General features: G+C 39.4%; 1 protein-coding gene across 3 annotated transcripts in view; it reads left to right on the plus strand.

Annotated features, from left to right (window-relative positions):
* The window catches only part of LOC100623332 (melanoma-associated antigen B16-like), a 363390-nt gene continuing 350018 nt past the window's right edge, over positions 6784 to 20155 (plus strand). The window contains exons 1-2 of one of the 3 annotated variants that reach the window (XM_021080265.1): positions 6784 to 7226; positions 15570 to 15701. The gene's annotated coding sequence lies outside the window, so the exon portion shown is untranslated. The remainder of the gene's footprint in view (positions 7227 to 15569; positions 15702 to 20155) is intronic. The other 2 variants (XR_002340724.1, XM_021080266.1) reach the window with 2 other exon arrangements.

A 20155-nucleotide genomic window follows, 5' to 3' on the forward strand; every position in this document is an offset into this window, starting at 1 on the left:
ATATATCTTCTTACCCCTTTATTTCACGTAGTCCCCGAGCTAAGAATGTGAACTACTTAAACTCCTCTGTTCTCACCTACATTCGTTCCCATGTTTTCTCTCAATCCCCAACCCATTTATCCTGAGCTTCAAACTTCGTTCACTGGTTCTTGGACAGCAGCATGCTAATAAACAAATTAGTGACCCTCAAAGAAGAAACTCCAAGTAAAACCTTTTATTGCTTTTTCAGATTCCTCTTTCGATATGAAGCTACAAACATCAACACAATATAGTATGTTCTTTGTCCTCTAGAGACAAGGAAGAAGTTTGTGAACATGGATAGACCTTTTCTGGTTACTCATTCTACCTCCATGTAACAGAATTGATTTGATGCCTTTTTATTTTAAGAGCCATTGATATTCACAAATGTTGGACAAAGAAATACTGAAAAGTATGTAGTACAACAGTTTTCTCTCCCTGAATCATCTTCCAACACCATTGGTTTCTTTCTTTCTTTCTCTTTCTTTCTTTCTTTCTTTCTTTCTTTCTTTCTTTCTTTCTTTCTTTCTTTCTTTCTTTCTTTCTTTCTTTCTTTCTCTGCTTTTTATGGCCACACCTGTGGCATATGGAAGTTACTGAGATAAGGGTCAAATCAGAGCTACAGCTGCCAGCCACAGCATCACTGAACCTGAGTCAAGTCTGTGACCTATGCTGCAGCTCATGGCAACCCTGGATCCTTAACCCACTGAGCAAGTCCAGGGATCAAATCTGCATCCTCATGGATACTAGTCAGGTTCTTAACCCATTGAGCCACAGAAGGAACTCCCGACCATTGGATTCTTAAAGTAAAATAAAACACTTTTTGTGCTTGAAGACTTTTTAATTTTTTACTGATCTCATGTTGTACCATGGGTTATCATAGGGACTAGGACCATAGCTATAACAGGCATTCTAAACAATGTTTCTCTAGGAAATCAAAAAAAGAAAAGCTGCCAAAGAAGCATTTTAAACTGTGGATTTAATTTCAAATCCCCCTTACAGTATTAAAATAATCCACAAATGATGGGTGTGGAGAGAACATTTGACAATATGTCCTTGCCTCTTATATCTTCCTGACACCTGTGGTGCCTTGTGACATAAATCCATAAGTCCTGGGAATTTGGATATTTCTTGATATCTGGCTACATTGAGGACCATTTCAAACAAATAAATATCAAATTTATAAACTAGGCAAAATGGAGTTTCCATTGTGGCTCAGTGGTAACGAACCTGACTAGTATCCATGAGTATAAGGTTCCATCCCTGGCCTCACTCAGTGGGTCGAGGATCCAGCATTGCCATAAGCTGTGGTATAGGTTTCAAAGGTGGCTCGGATCCCATGTTGTTGTGGCTGTGGTGTAGGCTAGCAGCTACAGCTCTGATTTGACCCCTAGCCTAGGAACCTCTATATGCTGCAAGTGTGGCCCTAAAAGGACAAAAAGATAAATGAAAAAGAGAAATAGTCAAAGTATGAAGCCCAGATATCCTAAAACGAATAAAGATTGAGAGGCATTTGTTATATGGTTCTGATAATGAGTAGAACTTTGGGAGAGTGTTTGAGGATAAATGTTAACTAGAATAGCTTGTACTTTGAATGTCTGCCAGTGGAGCGAGGAATCTAGAATCATTCTCCAATGAAGTTCCCACCTTTTTAAAATTATGGTATTGATTTACTTCTGTCTCTTACTGCCAGATGGTCTTTTTGTTGATATTAGCCAGATATTCCCACATCAGCCATCTCAATGGACTATGCTGAGAGTCAAGAATGACACTCAGGATCCGAGCTGTGTCTGCAACTTACACCACAGCTCACAGCAGTGCCAGATCCTTAACCCACTGAGCAAGGCCAGGGATCAAACCCACATCCTCATGGATACTTGTTGGGTTCATTGCCACTGAGCCATGACGGGAACTCCTTATTCATCTTCTTGATGAATACCTTGAAAAGCCCATGTACACATGTAATGAAATCACTTTTACAGGATATACATCACAACCAATTAACCTTCCCTAACATGGTGTGTTCTCCGCAGTGCAACATGACTGAAAACTAATTGATCATCTCTAGTCTGTATAATCATCACTCCCTAGTATATGCATAGAAGGGTTCATTAATGTCACGTCAAAATTCAAGGACCACCAGTGCTGATAAAATAAGCAGAATTAACTGCTCTCCAGGCCAGTGCCTTGAGAACCAGGAACATCACCCAAGAGCCAGTTCACAGGGTCTCTCCAAGTTGAAGGCAAGCCTGGATATAGCATAGAAAGAGAAAGATTTTCCCGAATTAAGATGCTGAAGGTCATGTTTTCAATGAATAAGGAGAGAATTGAAAGTCTCTGTGTGGTTGGTCATGGCATGGGTTTACATCACAAAAGTGTGGGCCCAGAGATCATACATTTACATTTGCAGAGATAATCATTTTCCACTTGCAGGGCAGACTGCAAGTTCATGGGTCAGGACTTCATTTTAACTGGTTCTACACAACAACGCCCTACCCCTTGTGTCATGCCGGGAACATAATAGCTATAAAAATACTTTTTAGTAAATGAATGCATGCATACAAGCTATGCAGAGGCCGCCACTTTTTATCATCCTCAGAAATCACTGCCTCCATGAATGATTATTTCCACACTGAGCATAGTGCTGTGTTTTTCCATGTCAATGCTTTATCTCTAGGAGATTTTCTGCTTTGCCATGGGTCTTTGCATGCTTTATAACTGATTCTTTGTCTTCAGTTTATTTTCAAACTCCATTCTCTCTGGACCCATATATAAATCCAGTACAAAAAGGCCTATTAAATGAAAATGATGTCAAATGCTGAGAAAGTGTCCCCTGAGGACATACCTTCTAGTCCACTGGATTAAGGCTAGAATTTCTGTTTTTTATCTCTTTGTCTCGATTCCCATCTTGTTTCTCTTTTTAGTTAAAGATGTTAAGGTTTCTTTATCTTTCTCTAACTTGTTCGTATAGAGAACTAAATTCAATACCCACTATTAATCCTTTTTCTCTCAGCAGTTTATCAAAGAGCTGTTTAAGCAGTTCCACAAATACTTTTAGGATGCAGGCTAAGTTCAGGTCTGGCTGATGTTCTTTGGCTTAATAAGAATTTTTGATACATCAATAATTCTTAACTAGGTCTCTAATAATCATATCATCCCTGCATATGATAAGAAGTTAAGATGTTTCCTTCTTCTTAATGTGTCATCTTTCCTCCTAAAGGGGCACGGGTGTGCAGGAAGTAAAGCATGGTGTGGCATAAAGGAACACTGAAAACTGGGGATGATGAGGAAATAAAATCAAGAAAAGAAATAAAATCAAGAGCTAGGGAGTTCCCGTCGTGGCACAGTGGTTAACGAATCCGATTAGGAACCATGAGGTTGCAAGTTCGATCCCTGGCCTTGCTCTCCCAGGGTTAAGGATCCGGCGCTGCCGTGAGCTGTGGTGTAAGTTGCAGACGTGGCTCAGACCTGGTGTTGCTGTGGCTCTGGTGTAGGCCAGTGGCTACAGCTCCGATTCGACCCCTAGCCTGGGAACTCCATACGCCACGGGAGCGGCCCTTGAAAATGGCAAAAAGACAAAAAAAAAAAAAAAAGAGCTAGGTGGAGGAGTCCCCATTGTGGCTCATCAGTAATGAACCCAACTAGTATCCATGAGGAAGTGGGTTCGATCCCTGGCCTCGCTCAATGGGTGAAGGATCCAGCATTGCCACAAGTTGTGGTGTAGGTTGCAGACGCAGCCCAGATGCCACATTGCTGTGGCTGTGGTGTAGGCTGGCAGTTATAGCTCCAATTTGACCTCTAGCCTGGGAACTTCCATATGCCACAGGTGTGGCCCTAAAAAGCACCCCCCCCCCAAAAAAAAAGAGCTAGGTGGAATAGCAAGGTGTCAGTTGGACAAGACTATTCAGAGGGCAGAATAGGTGAGGCCAAATAGCCACAAAAGCATCAGGGAATCCAGACAAGAGTGCCTATTTGAATTGCTTGCATGTGCGAATGTGGGAGTGGCTGGGAGTTGGATTAAGGCAGTCATTTTCAGAGAATTGACTGAGCCACTGAGGCAGAGCTGTGGACTCATCTCATACTGATTGTAGCCCACTAGAGGAAAGAACAAAGAACCAAATGAGGTGGAGCATTGTCCTGAGCTGTAATATGAGTAGTGCTTTTTTTTAAAAAAAAGATTTTTGGATGTGATATTTGGTTTTTTTGGTTTAAAATTTTTTTTTCAAATTACAGTTATAGCTGATTTACAGTGCTGTGCCAGTCTCCACTGTACAGCAGTGACTGTTTTATATATATATTCTTTTCCATCATGATCTAGCCCAGGAGATTGATTATAGTTCTCTGTGCTGTATAGTAGAAACTTATCTATCCTTTCTGATTTTGTTTTTTTTTTTTTTTTTTTTTTTTGGCCACATCTGAGACATATGGAAGTTACCAGACTGGGCGTCGAATCAGAGCTACAGCTGCCAGGCTATGCCACAGCCACAGCAAGGGGGGATCCGAACCGAGTCTGTGACCTACACCACAGCTCATGGCAACACCTGACTCACCGACCCACTGAGCCACTGAGTGAGGCCAGGAATCCCACCTGCATCCTCATGGATACTATTCATATTTGTTTCCACTGCACCACAGCGGTAACTCCCTAACTTTTTTTTTTTTTTTTTTTTTTGTCTTTTCTAGGGCCGCATCTGCAGCATTAGGAGGTTCCCCGGCTAGGGGTCAAATTGGAGCTGCAGCCGCCAGCCTACACCACAGACACAGCAACGCAGGATCCAAGCCACATCTGCGACCTACACCACAGCTCACGGCATCACCAGATCCTTAACCCACTGAGTGAGGCCAGGGATCGAACCTGAAACCTCATGGTTCCTAGTCGGATTCGTTAACCACTGAGCCATGACAGGAACTCCTCCTTAACTTTTCTAAATGTCATATTTTGCATCTACTAACCCCGAACTCCTAGTCCATTCCCCTCCCTCCCCCTTAGCAACCACAAGTTTGTTCTTTTTGTGTCAGTTTCTGTTTCATAGATAGGTTCATTTGTAACATATTTTAGATTCCACATATAAGTGATATCATATGGTATTTGTCTTTCTCTTTCTGACTTACTTCACTTAGTATGATAATCTCCAGTTGCATGAGTAGTTCTTTTGATAAACATATTTAAATCCATGGTAATGTCTCAGAAACTGTTTTTACTGGTCCCAAATGTACGGTAAGTAGAAAAAGCACTGAACTAATAATAGGGAGACAGATTCCAGGACTGACTGCCTCTTCTACTCAGGGCTTTTGATGCAAATGCTAAATTCACTTCAAATAAAAAGACAATTAATGAATACTATGCATAAGGAATAGCAGTAGACAATGTGGTGGATACAAAGATGATTAAGTTCCTGTCTTCTAAGGGCTCAGAAATAAAGTGAGGGAAACATTTATCCCCAAGTGATAATGAGGCACAGTGTGACAAGAACTACAATGGTATAAAGCTTGTAGAGGGAGAACTTGCAAAGAAAATGAAGTTAATTCAGATGGAAAACATCTGACATCTTAAAAACTTTCTGCTGGAAGAAGAATTTGAGCAGAGTTTTGAAAGATGAAATGTATGCAGCTGGGCAGCTATAAGAGAGTAGTGTACTTTAGGTAAACAAAACTGCCCAAGCTAAGGTGATCAGGACAGGTGCAATGGGTGTAGAAAGGAAGGGATCATTACTCAGGATGCTGCTAAAGAGGATGAAGCAACAGGATCTGAAAAAAAAAAATCAGCAAAGAGAAACAGGAATTTTTTGGAGCAGTTAGTAAGTCTGTGGCTTTTAAACTGCCTTTGAAGGGCTTGGTTCCGTTCCTTGTCTCATGAATCAGGTTGGATTGAAGAGGCTGAGGGGTGGGCTTCCCGCTGAAGTTCAGAATTCAGTCAGCAGGAAGTGGGTCCCTTGAATGTCCTCAGATATTCTTATCTATTTTCCCATCTCCCCTACCCCTGAGTCATGGGGATCCTGCCTCAATATCCTGGGCTCTGCAAGAGAGAATTGTGTTTCTCCAGCAGTATGGCACATAGCTGGGGAAGCTGGGCACCCCCCCCAGACCTCACAGCTGCAAGTTCAACCACCCTATGCCACCTTGGGGGAGGGTAGTGCTGGCGAAGTTCCTTTTACCTTCTCTAAGCCTTTCAAACTCGGTCTTTCCTAATGACATGTTGGGATCTCTCATCAGGAAACCAGGACTTCTACAAAGGCTCTCTCATTGTCCATGGGTCAGTGCCCTCAAGGTACTCCGGGATCACAGCCCAGAGGGGCTGAAGCCGGTTCACTGTCTCCTGACAGTTGCACAACCTCTGTCGAGGTCTGTCTCCCTATTACCTGACTGCACAGGTGGGGTAAGACTCCCCCCGCCCTGGGTATCTTGCTACAAGTTCTTGGACCCCACACCTCCCACAGAGGCACTTTTGTTCATGGCTGGTTGTCAATTTTTAGTTGTTAAAATGGAGGGGGCAAAAAGCTGGACATTTGATGACACCATGATGCTAACATCACGTCACAGGTCCTATTTAAAAACTTTGCTTTTATTGGAGCTTGACCTTTCTTTGAAATCTCAAATAAGTGTCCTGAAAGGCTTTCCATCTAAAAACAGACCGGGGGAGGAGCTCCCGCTGTGGCACAATGGAATTGGCAGCGTCTTGGGAATGCTGGAACATGGGTTAGATCCCCGACCCAGCACAGTGGGTTAAGGATACCGTATTGCCGCAGCTTCAGTTTAGGCCAAGACTGGCTCGGATCTGACCCCTGCCCCGAGAGCTCCCTATGCTGCGGGGCAGTCAAAAATAGGAGGAAAAAAAAAGAAAAGAAAAGAAAAAAAGACCAGAGAATCGTAACTGGTGAGTCTCACGCATGCGCAATCAGAAGACTGGTCCTTAAGACCTGAAAGACTGGCTTCCTGTAAATGCCCCCTTTACAGAAGACGGAGACTTATCCCCTGACCAATGAACATCTACCATGAATCTCCTCATTCTCAAGCCAATGAACTTACAGCTTACTGAACTTACCAGCTGCTGGAATTCCCGCTCCTTGTGCTCCTCACGCATAAATACAGCCTACGGTGCCTGCATACGCCGTCTTCCAAGCCCTCCAGAGAGATGGCTTCTTAGCTGCTACGTCGGGTGTTCTGGGGTTGCAATTCTTCTGCTCTCCCGCAAAAAACCTCACTTTCAGGTAATGTGAGCTTGCCTCAGTTTACCTCTTTAATTAGGTTGGCAATACCTTATATACCCTCCAAAGAAGTTATTTTGTAAGCAGTGATAAAGGTAAAAACAAATGGAGTAAATCTCAGGATTTTTATAGGAAGTGTTAGGAAAAAAAGGAATGTTTCTAATGCATCAATTATGATTTTATTTTCTGTATTTTATGACGTTTTGATCTTGCTGGCTGGAGAGTGACTCCCCTTTCCAGGTTTAGCCCTTTCTTGGAGATAGCAAAGTGCTCCAGCCAAAATGTCTTTGTATGTCTTTTCTATACAAAGCAACCAATCCGGAGTCTATAGCTGCAACCATCTTCTTATATGACTCCCATGCACGAGTTCGTATTCTCTGTGCCCTAAATCATTGTATGGCCAGGTACAGATAACTAGAGAACACCCTTATAGCCCAAATCCTGCCATAGTTATTCAAACTAGCCAGTTGTAAACAATTTTCTCTGCCCTTTTGCTTTTCCTTCAGAAACTCCATTAAAAGGCTCTGGCCTTTAATGCTCCTGTCTCTGCCACCTGAGCAAAACCTGGAGCTCCCTCGGTAGCCCTGCATAGTATGCAGTGACTCCCCTTTGGGATCTGTGAGCATAATAAACTTTTTCCTTTAAAGCCTGCTTCTCATTTCCTCCTGTGGCCACACTCACTTTTCCATACTGTTAGGTTGGCCAAAGGAGGAACACATGAGGCCAAGTGAGTAAAGCAAGAGAGATTTATTAAGGCATCCATAAATGATGTGTAGGCTGAGCTTAAGATAGCATCAGCACTGTGAGGGGAATTTAGTCTTATAAAGGGTCATGGTGGGAACTTCTAGCAGGGACAATGAAAGGAATGCTACACAATTTGGGGAAGGGGGTTGAGTCCCATGATTGAATGATTGTGGCAGGGAAAATTATAGGGGAAGGGAAAAATTATAACAATGAGAGAAGATGGTTGAGTTTTGACTCTCACAGCCAGGTAAGTGCAACAACAGGAATTGACATACAGGGGACAGTTAATCTTTATAGGTGGTTAATATTTGCAGGCAGTTGTTTCCCATAGACAATTGTCTCTTGCTGTCCAGCTGCAAACAGCCTCATTCGCAGGGAGGGGGGCTTCCTCCATTATGGGAACCTATAACATACCATATCCAACATTTACATTCTTAGAATGCTTTACCCATCTACTTGAAGCTAAAATGATGGAACAGGTGTAGTAAAATGTCCCATAAAGGAAGAAACGAGCTGCCAGGCAGCCATGTGTAACTTTGAAATGGAGCTTACACAGAGCAAGAGTCGAAAAGAGACTCATTTTTTTTTTTTTTCTTTTTAGGGCCATACCTGTGGCATATGGAAGTTCCCAGCCTAGGGGTCTAATTGGAGCTGCAGCTGCCAGCCTACCCACAGCCACAACAACACGGGATCCAAGCCATGGTCTTCGACCTACACTGCAGCTCCATTTATCTCAGCTTGTGGCAAAGCCAGATTCTTAACCCACTGAGTGAGGCCGGGGATCGAACCTGCATCCTCATGGATACTAGTCGGGTTCTTAACCCGCTGAGCCATGACAGGAACTCCAAGAGACTCTGTCTTAATGACTTCATTTTTATTCTAAATCTAATTATGGCTGAAGCTGCTTCTTGAGTTTACATTAATGTGAGCTAAAAATCCACTTTGTTATTTAATCCAGTCTGATTTGGGTCTCTTGACAATTGCAGTACAAAGAGACACACCTGATGGAGTGTTGAATGTGATGGATCCTAAACTATTCAGTTGGCTGAGCAGAAGTTAGGTGGAAGCCATGAGGAACTAATATTTTTGCCTTGGTATTTGGTAATTAAAAAAAATAGTAGTAAGACAATAGGTTAACATGTTACCTGTTGTATTTGGCACTGAGACCATGCCAGTAAGGCTGCAGCATCTGAGGTTTGGAAGAATTCAGGATGCACCTTGGAAAATGTTGCCTAGGTTTTGGGGGTTTTAAATCAGTTTCACATGGAACGGGCAATAAAGATTCAAGCTACAATGATATACATGCATATAACTCTCAATGTAAAACTTTAGTCATCATTTGTTGTTTGAGCTCAAGCCTGCCAGATATGTTCTTCTGGATAATATCTCACCAACAATTATGTGAACAAACTAATGAATAGAAACAAAATCATTTGCTTCTCTGTTTCCAGTCTTTATTAATGGTACCAGCACTTTTCAACTAACCTGGCTCAGAAATGTAGAGACAGGTTTGACTGATTGATGCCTTATTATCTATTGCCTTTAATGACCTTAAGATGAAATCTCTATTTGGTATGATTTTCTTACATTGATAATATCCTCATGTTAGAGCCATATTAAAATTCGCTAATGCACAATTGCTTTAATTGCTCTCCTGTTCAAACATCTTTTAATTATCTCCCCACAGCCAATAACACCAAAAAATCAAATATGTGCATTATAGTCTGCCAGTTGAGCTTTTGCATAATATGACTGCATTTGAACTAAATTGTCTCCCACTACTCTTCTGTACAGACACCCAAAGAGAACTCTTCTCACTTTGACAAAATCACCCCATACATTTCTTGCTTCTGTGTACAACACTGTTGGTTCTGTCTCACATGTGTCCCCTTTCATCAGTCTTTCACCCTTCAGTGTCTAATTCATGTTTTATCTCCTCTAAGAACCCTATTCCTTTTGCGTCTCAGCTATTAATAGCAGTTTGTACCTCTTCCAATATAGATTGTCACATTCTGCTGTGTAATTAATGTTATTTTAAATTTTACCCCCCAAACTATAAATGCCTATAGGATAAGAACTATAGGAACTCTATCTTTAAATACACTTCCCAACTCCAAGTTGATGTTTTAGAATTTCAACAAGTTGTTTCCATAATATTTTATAGACATATTTAAATAATGTAGCCTCTTGACTGTTTCAGAAATAAGTTAGGACTGTCAAGTCTTGAAGTGTGTGTGTGTGTGTGTTTATATATGTATATGTGTGTCATAAACTGATTCTGAATGTCAGTTCCAAAGTGAAACTATATATAGTATTTTAAAAATAGAAATATTCCATATGTATTATTACTGAGTATATAGCAAATACAGTGTCAAAGATAACATGATTTTCAGCAAAGTTTCAAAGTTAGAGTACTTAAGGGAGGCTTCATGGAGTTCCTGCTGCAGCTCAGTGGAAATGAACCTGACTAGTATCCATGAGGATGCTGTTTGATCCCTGGCCTTGCTCAGTGGGTTAAGGATCCAGCATTGCTGCGAGCTGTGGTGTAGCTGTAGGCTGGCGGCCACAGCTCCGATTCAACCCCCAGCCTGGGAACTTCCGTATGTTGGCGGGTGCAGCTCTAAAAAAAAAAAAAAAAAAAAAAAAAGAATCTGCTGAAAACCACACAGTTAATAAAATGTGGGACACCTGACTTACTACTCAGTGTTCTTTTTGTGTCTACATGTTAACTTCTACACTTTAAGGCAAAAGATAGAAATAACATATTTTAGGGAGTGCATTCTATCTATTTGAGAGAGAACTATTGAAAATAGCCAATGTACCCTATGGAGGCCAAAGATATTTTCTGTGTCTAAACAAAATGGAGGTTAATGGGGCAGGAGAGTGAGCACACAGTAGAAGTTACATGAATGAGGTTTTCATGGGGAGTATCATTTGGAAACCAGAACAGTTTCTTGTGATGACTACTTTAATGATGATAGCAAAGCAACATTCCTCTGCACATCACAGTCAGAATGTGTAACTACAGTTCCTTTCTCGAATGGGGACTAATATCAAAAGGATACACCCTACACTAAGAAAGCAGGTATCAGCATTTAGGAGAGGAAGGCATTCACAGAAAATCTGTAAATCAGATGTGAGTGTGTATTTAGTATAGCGTCGCTAGAAAAAAATAAAGGAAAAGATCCCTGAAAGGTTTATGAGGCTTTTGCTGGGATAAAAATGTGTTTCTCTGCTTTGGCAAAGACAAATGAATTCTTCTGTGAAACCCTGAATCATATGTGTGTAATGAGCAGATAAATAGGAAGAGAAGACAAAAGGGGGACAGAGGGCTCTGGGGAACATAAATGAGTCACCTTTTGCACAGCAATAATAGTGCTACCAGTTACAACAGTGTCAGGAACTGAAATGCCAGCCCTATATTGACAGTCCCTGTGAGTTATAAATTGGATTAAATAAGTAAAAGTAAACAAGATAAAAATATATTTTAGTCCCTCTGGAATCACCGAGCAGGTTTGTTTATTTGTTGGGTAATTTTGGTTTTTTCTCGTTTTTAAAAAGTTTTTAAATGAAAATAGATGTCTAAAAAATAAAATCATCGAGTATTAAGATGATTATAGGGAATAGGAAGTTCGAAGTTACTATTACAAGTCCCTTTTTAGGAAAGAAAGAATGTAACAATAGGGGTGCACTGTGTGCTTGTTTGCAGGTCAATAATTTTATTTTCTGATTTCTTATTTAAAAGATGAGAATTGCATAAAATACCAGTAGTTGGAACTTTCTGAGGGTATTATCAAAAGTGACAGTAGTAATAAAGTCACTTCTGATACATTTGAATAGACCAAAGAAGGCTCACATTTGGAAAAACTACCAAGCAGTTTTGAGATCCTGTTCTTTAAAGCATAAAGCTTGACCTTAAATTGTATGAATTAACTCCGTTTCGGTGGCTCAGCAGCCAGTTAGTATGCATTTAAAGCATATTGCACAGTTTCACTGAAGTAAGTCCAGTTTATCAGTAGCCTTTCTTCACTGATTGTTTTGACTGATAATGACTAGAAGCAGTGTTAATATGAGGTAGTAGGAAGAAAGATAATTTTCACTATTTGATACAAAACACATCAAAAAGCATCAATAACTATAGTGTCTGAATGAGTTCATGTACTTCCCCCCCACACCCGGATCCTGAAGTGCATGATAAAACTAATCAGTTCCATGATTACTCCTTTTTATCCTAGATATCAGACCCTGGAGATTTAAAAAGGCAGATCCTAAAAAAAAAATGTTGAATTATTGATCTCTGACATAGTATTTTCATTGTCTCAAGATAAACAGTATCTAATAGGGCTACAATAATGTTGTTACTTTAAGGGATAATCTCTGACCTACCTTTTAGAAATCACTATTGCTATATAAGGATAAATGGTAGGATACAATTCCTAACTCAGTATAAAATTTTTGTGATGAACTAAATTTTGGGGAAGGATGAATGCATTCAGAGTTACTGACATAAAACTAGTAGTAGCTTATGGCTGAGTAGTATAGATGTGGGGAACATTGCAGTATGCACTCAGATACCTCTTCAGTCATCTTAATGCCCTCGATGATGAAAGAACTGTGGAAAGAGTGTCTTTGGCTATCAGTCCCTTAAGGAATTGCCTCACCTGCAGATAAAAAAACTTTAAAGTTGCATCCCTTTCCAGATTGATCTACATCAAATATTAGGTCAATATAAGGGTGTAAATTCCTGGCCATATCAGCCCCACTCCAGACAATTCTAAAGGTATATTCTAGCAGCAGAGGTACTCAAGGGTAGTCAAAGTTGTCTTTGGGACCGCATTGTAGCCTGCCTTATTCTTCTATCCAATTTTGCTTCTTTCCCTTTCCTTACACATGTCTTGAGTCTAAACTCTACTAAACTCCTACAGGGTAAAATCCATCTCAGTATCTGCTTTCCACAGGACTCAACTCACAGCAATTGTCATTAAAAAATAAACCTTATCTTTCTCAAGAATTAGCTAATTACCTTAATAACTTAAGCACAACTTGAAATACATTTTTCTTTCTTCTATATGTGAGAGCAAATTTATTTAATTAAAAGTTTAAACCCAGGGTTAATTTGAGAGTATGATTCATTGAAAGCATCAAGATGAAAGAATAATCTGGCATTCTGGTTGATTTGTAATTTTAGCAAGTACTTGGAAATGCTGAGCAATCACTGTTTGGAGTATTTTTATTTTGTTATGTGTTGAGAAATACTACCCTGGTAGAGTTATAAAAGTAATAGGCTTTATTGAGAAATCGTAGCCCATAACATCTCTAGAGTATTAGTCTATTGCTGTGTAACAAATTACCAGAATTTTACCAACTTAAAACAACATACATGTATTGTCTTACAACTTATGTAGGTCAGGTGTCCAGATGTATTTTAACTGGGTCCTCTGCTCAGGGTTTCTCAAGACTGAAATTAAGGCATTGTCTGGAATGCAATATTTAGAAGCATGACTAGGGAGGAATCCATTTCCAAACTTACTGAGGTCGTTGGCAAAATCCAGTTCCATGTTGTTGGAGGCCAGAGTCCCCATTTTCTTGCTGATTGTCAGCTGGAGACCATGCTCAGCAGCTAGAATTTGCCCTCAGGTCTTTGCCATATGGGCCACCTCCACAGTGTGTTCACAACATGGTATTAGCTTGTTGAAAACCAGCAGAAGACTCTCTCATTTTGAATCTCTCTGGCTCTGAATTCCTCTTGTTAAGAATAACCTGGATCGTCTTTTAGTGGCCTCCCTGATTAAGTCAAGCTCAGCCAGGATAACCTCACTTAATTAACTCTAAGACAGTTTATTAGGAGCCTTAATTACATCTGAAGAATCACTACCTCTGTGATAACCAGGTAACCTAATCAAGTAGGGAGATCTCATCATATTTCTAAGTCCTGCACAGACACTCAAGTGGAAGAGATTATAGAGAGCTGTATACATAGGGAATTTCAAAATCTATATTTGAATTCTGTCTACTACCACATATTCATTTTGTGTTTCTAAACGCCATATATATTAAATAACTGCACGTATCTACTTGTTTCAACTCATACTTTAAAGCTTTGCAAGGTACTTAACATGCATTTTATCTGGTGTGTATATATGTATGTGTGAATTATCTGAGGAAAAAGGAAAAGGCTGTGTATGGGGTGAGGGTTAATGTCCTTTCGATATCATAGGAGTCACAGGTCCACCTAAAGATTATTTAGGAGAGTGAAATTTGATTCACTTTTTACTATTGATTAAGGTTCCCAGGCATGACAAGGTTACATGTTAAATTATAGATTTTCATTTGGTATAGGTGCAAATAATTTGTAGAAAAAATAACCCAGAAATTAGAGTTTATAACCCTGTAAGTCAGTAACCAATTGTGTATATAATCTAGCAGTTTTGTATCTTCCTTTATTATATTCTGCATAGCTGCTCAATTTCTCCTTTAAGTGGGTCTCAGTATTGTACTGGTTCACCCATTAGGAAGTTACTCAAATAAATCTTTGACCTCATGTTTACATGAAGGTCATCACAATTATAAGAATTATTTATACAATCCAGCTGTTCACCTGAGACCTGAATATTTTTTACACTTTCATTGCCAAAATCAACCTAAATTTGAGCAACATCAGTTTTGGGGATCTCTGTTTCCTCATGCTTCCTTTAAAGTTAATAAAAAGTCCTTCCTAGAATGAGGGGTGTTTTCAGAGTAAGATCAGCTCATGGATGGATGCGAATGGCAAGCAAATATGGTAAATGTTAATGGTAGAATAAGTGATAGGTGTATGTATATTCCCTGTATAATTATTTCAGTTTTTCTACATGCTTTAAAAAATGACATAGAAAAAAAGTGTTAATACTAACATAAATTCAAATTTCTTAAAATATGTTGATTTTGCTACAAAAATAACAGGCATTCCTTATAAAAATTACTTTAGTGCAATAATGTCCTTACACATTAGAAATGTGCAGTTTAAAAAGCAACATCTCCTCAGAAAAGAAAATCATGGACTTGGAGAAGAGACTTGTGGCTGCCTGATGGGAGGGGGAGGGAGTGGGAGGGATCGGGAGCTTGGGCTTATCAGACACAACTTAGAATAGATTTACAAGGAGATCCTGCTGAATAGCATTGAGAACTATGTCTAGATACTCATGTTGCAACAGAAGAAAGGGTGGGGGAAAAATGTAATTGTAATGTATACATCTAAGGATAACCTGACCCCTTTGTTGTATAGTGGGAAAATAAAAAAAAATAATAAAAAAATAAAACAGTGCTCACTGAACAAAGAAAAACAAAACAAAAAATAAAATAAAAAGCAATATTTTGAAAGAATTATATATTTAAGATTAGCCATAGGATTTGTACAGTATTTACTGATGTAATTTTTCATTTATCACAGTGTAAAGATTTTTACCCAAAAAAGGGAAGTAATAACAAATGGTTAGGTTCAATCACATAAACGGTTACCAATCCAGTTTGTAGAATTTGTTTTATTCAGTCATATAAATGCTTATTTTATCTGGAGTTTAAAGGCAAGTCATACTATACTGTGTTTTATTTATTTATTTTTAGTGGCCATACCCATGGCATATGGAAGATCTTTAATCCCACCGTGCTGGGCTGGAAATCAAATCCACACCTACACAGCCACCTGAGCTAATGCAGTTGGATTCTTAACCTATTGCATCATGGCGGGAACTACAGGTACTGTGATTTTTTTTAATAATGATTTTTATTTTTTCCATTATATCTGCTTTACAGTGTTCTGTCAGTTTTCTACTGTACAGCAAAATGACCCAGTTACACATACATGTGTACATTCTTTTTTCTCACATTATCATGTTCCATCGTAAGTGACTAGATATAGTTCCCAGTGCTATACAGCAGGATCTCATTGCTTATCCATTCTGAAGGCAATAGTTTGCATCTATTAACCCCAAGCTCCCAATCCACCCCACTCCCTCCCCCTCCCCTTTGGCAACCACAAGTCTGTTCTCCATGTTAATGATTTTCTTTTCTGTGGAAAGTTTCATTTGTGCCATATATTAGATTCCAGATATAAGCGATATCATAGGGTATATGTCTTCTTCTTTCTGACTTACTTCACTTAGTATGAGAGTCTCTAGTTCCATCCATGTTGCTGCAAATGGCATTAGTTTGTTCTTTTTCATGGCCGAGTAGTATTCCATTGTGTATATGTACCACTTCTTCTGAATCCATTCATCTGTCGATGGACATTTAGGTTATTTCCATGTCTTGGCTATTGTGAATAGTGCTGCAATGAACATGTGGGTACATGTGTCTTTTTCAAGGAAAGTTTTCTCTGGATACATGCCCAGGAGTGGGATTGCTGGGTCCAATGGTAGTTGTATGTGCAGTTTTCTAAGGTACCTCCATACTGTTCTCCATAGTGGCTGTACCAGCTTACATTCCCACCAACAGTGCAGGAGGGTTCCCTTTTCTCCATACCCTCTCCAGCATTTGTTATTAGTAGACTTGTTAATGATGACCGTTCTTACTGGTGTGAGGTGGTATCTATGAGAGGTAGTTTTGATGTGCATTTCTCTAATAATCAGTGATGTTGAGCATTTTTTCATGTGACTTTTAGCCATCTTTATATTTTCTTTGGTGAAATGTGTATTCAGGTATTTCGCTCATTTCTCCTTTGGGTGGTTGACTTTTTTGCTGTTGAGTTATATATGTTGTTGGTATATTTTAGAGATGAAACCCTTGTCAGTTGCATCGTTTGAAATTATTTTCTCTCATTCCGTAAGTTGTCTTTTTGTTTTCTTTTTGGTTTCCTTTGCTGTGCAAAAGCTTGTCAGTTTGATTAGGTCCCATTGGTTTATTTTTGCTTTTATGTCTGTTGCCTTGGGAGACTGACCTGAGAAAATATTCATAACGTTGATGCCAGAGAATGTTTTGCCCATGTTCTCTTCCAGGAGATTGATGGTGCCTTGTCTTATATTTAAGTCTTTCAACCATTTTGAGTTTATTTTTATGCGTGGTGTGAGGGTATGTTCCAGTTTCATTGATTGGCATGCAGCTGTCCAGTGTCCCCAATAACATTTGTTGAAAAGACTGTCTTTTTCCCGTCTTATATTCTTCCCTCCTTTGTTGAAGATTAATTGACCATAGGTGTCAGGGTGTATTTCTGGGTTCTCTATTCTGTTCCATTGGTCTGTCTGTCTGTTTTGGTACCAATACCACACTGTCTTGATGACTGCAGCTTTGTAGTATTGCCTGAAGTCTGGAAGAGATATGCATCCTGCTTGGTTTTTGTTATTCAGAATTGCTTTGGCGATTCTGGGTCTTTTGTGGTTCCATATAAATGTTTGGATTGTTTGTTCTAGTTTTGTGAAAAATGTCCTGGGTAATTTGAAAGGGATCGCATTGAATCTATAGACTGCTTTGGGCAGTCTGGCCATTTTTACAATATTAATTTTTCCAACCCAGGAACATGGAGTATCTTTCTACTTCTTTGAATCCTCTTTAATTTCCTTGATTAATGTTTTGTGGTTCTCAGCATATATGTTTTTCCCCTCCTTGGTCAGGTGCATTCCCAGGTATTTGATTTTTTGGGGTGCAATTTTAGAAGATATTGTATTTTTGTATTCATTTTCTAATATTTCATTGTGGGTGTACAGAAATGTGACTGATTCCTGAATGTTAATCTTATATCCTGCTACTTTGCTGAATTTATTAATCAATTCAAGTAGTTTTGGGGTTGAGTCCTTAGGGTTTTCTATGTATAGTATCATGTCATCTGCATACAGTGACAGTTTTACCTCTTCTCTTCCTATTTGGATGCCTTCTATTTCTTGTGTTTGTCTAACTGCTGTGGCTAGGACTTCCAAAACTATGTTGAAGAGCAGTGGTGAGTGTGGTCATCCTTGTCTTGTTCTAGATTTTGGTGGGAGGGCTTTCAGCTTTTCTTCATTGAGCGTTACATTTGCTGTGGGTTTGTCATAAATGGCTTGTATTATGTTAAGGTATGTTCCCTCTGTACCCACTTTGGTAAGAGTTTTTATCATGAATGGATGTTGGACTTTGTCAGATGCCTGTTCTGTATCTCTTGAGATGATCATATGGTTTTTGACTTTTCTTTTGTTAATGTGATTTAAGACGTGGATGGATTTGCGTGTGTTGAACCATCCTTGTGAACCTGGGATGAATTCCCCTTGGTCGTGGTGTATAATCTTTTTTATATGTTGTTAGATTCGGTTGGCTAAAATTTTGTTGAGAATGTTTGCATCTATATTCATCAAATATAGTGGTCAATAGTTTACTTTTTTGGTGGTATCTTTGTCTGGTTTTGGTATTAGGGTGATGGTGGCATCATAGAATGTCTTTGGGAGTGTTCCTTCTTCTTCAAACTTTTGGACAAGTTTAAGGAGGATGGGTATAATTTCCTCTGTGAGTGTTTGGTAGAAATTACCTGTGAAGCCATCTGGTCCTGGACTTTTGTTTGTAGGGAGTGTTTTTATGACATATTCAATTTAACTTCTAGTGATCAGTCTGTTCAGTTGATCTCTTTCTTCTGTAAGTCTCTAGAAAGTTGTCCATTTCTTCCAGGTTGTCAAATTTGTTGGCATACAATTGTACATAGTATTTTCTTGTGGTTTTTTGTGTTTCTACAGTATCTGTTGTGATCTCTCCTTTTTCATTATTTGGTTTATTTGGTTTTTTTCTCTCCTCTTGGTGAGTCTAGCCAGAGATTTGTCAATTTTGTTTACATTTTCAAAGAACCAGCTCTTGGTTTTATTGATTTTTTCTATTGTTTTTTGAATGTGTATTTTATTTTTATTTATTTATTTTTGTCTTTTTTTTTTTTTTTTCTGGAGCTGCACCCACAGCACATGAAAGTTTCCAGGCTAGGGGTAGAATCGGAGCTATAGCTGCCAGCCTACACCACAGCCACAGCAGTGCAGGATCTGGAGCCGGCATCTGTGACCTACACCATAGTTCTCGGCAATGCCAGATCCTTAACCCACTGAGCGAGGCCAGGGATTGAACCTGCAACTTCATGCTTCCTAGTCAGATTTGTTTGTGCTGTGCCACGACTGGAACTCCAAATCTCTATTTTATTGATTTCCTCTTTGATCTTTACGATTTCCTTCCTTTTGCTGACTTTAGGTTTTTTTTTTTTTTCCTAATTCATTTAGGTGGTGGGTTAATTTGTTGATTTGAGATTTTTCTTCTTCTTTTTTGAGGAAGGCCTTTATTGCTTTGAATTTCCCTCTGAACACTGCTTTTGCAGCATCCCATAGATTTGGAGTGGTTGTGTCTTCATTATCATTTGTCTCTAGGTATTTTTTAATTTCCTTCTTGATTTCCTCATTGACACATTGGTTTTTTTAGTAGCATGTTACTTAGTCTCCATGTAGTTTGTTTTTTCTCATTTCTTTTCATGTGGTTGATTTCTGCTTTCAGGCCATGGTGGTCAGAGAAGACTGACCTCTGGAGCCTAAGTCTCGGTGCCCAGCCCTTGCCCAAGCATCTCAGGCTGTGGGGTCTGGGCAGGTAGTTCAGATGATCTGTGCAGCTCTCGCTCTACTTTGCCCTCCTCAGTCCACCTGCTGCGCTTTTCTCAGCGACTGTGAGATCCCTCTGTCTCAGCCGATCTCCCCATTGGCTAGGTGGCTTCCTAGGGTGTGGGTTCCTTTTCTCCTTCACAGCTCCCTCTTGGGAATGCTAGTCCTGTCCTGCTTCCTTTTCTCTCTCTCTTTTTCTTTTGTTCTACCCAGTTATATCAAGAGTTTCTTGCCCTTTTTGGAGGTTTAAGTTCTTCTGCCAGCATTCAATAGATGTTCTGTGCAAATTGTTTTACGTGTAGATGTGTTTTTGATGTGTTTGTGCAAGAAGGTGAGCATGATGTCTTACTCCTCCACTATCTTGATCTGCTTCCAGCTACTGTGATTTTTATTCAAAGTTCTGTTAAGAATAAGTTTATGGGAAAATACAACATAACTCAGTACACATACATACAATGAAAAGTTAAGATAACCTGACCCATGGGTGGTTAACTGCAGTATTCATAGGTTTTTCCTGAACTATATGTAACTTTTTTTCCCCTAAGGGGGATAGCTAAATGAAAATAAAATATTGCTTCTTGCCACTCACTTTTGTTGTAATCGTTTGAGTAATTTGAAAATTAT

The sequence above is a fragment of the Sus scrofa genome, chromosome X (genome assembly GCF_000003025.6).
Source record: "Sus scrofa isolate TJ Tabasco breed Duroc chromosome X, Sscrofa11.1, whole genome shotgun sequence".
Lineage (NCBI taxonomy): Eukaryota > Metazoa > Chordata > Mammalia > Artiodactyla > Suidae > Sus > Sus scrofa.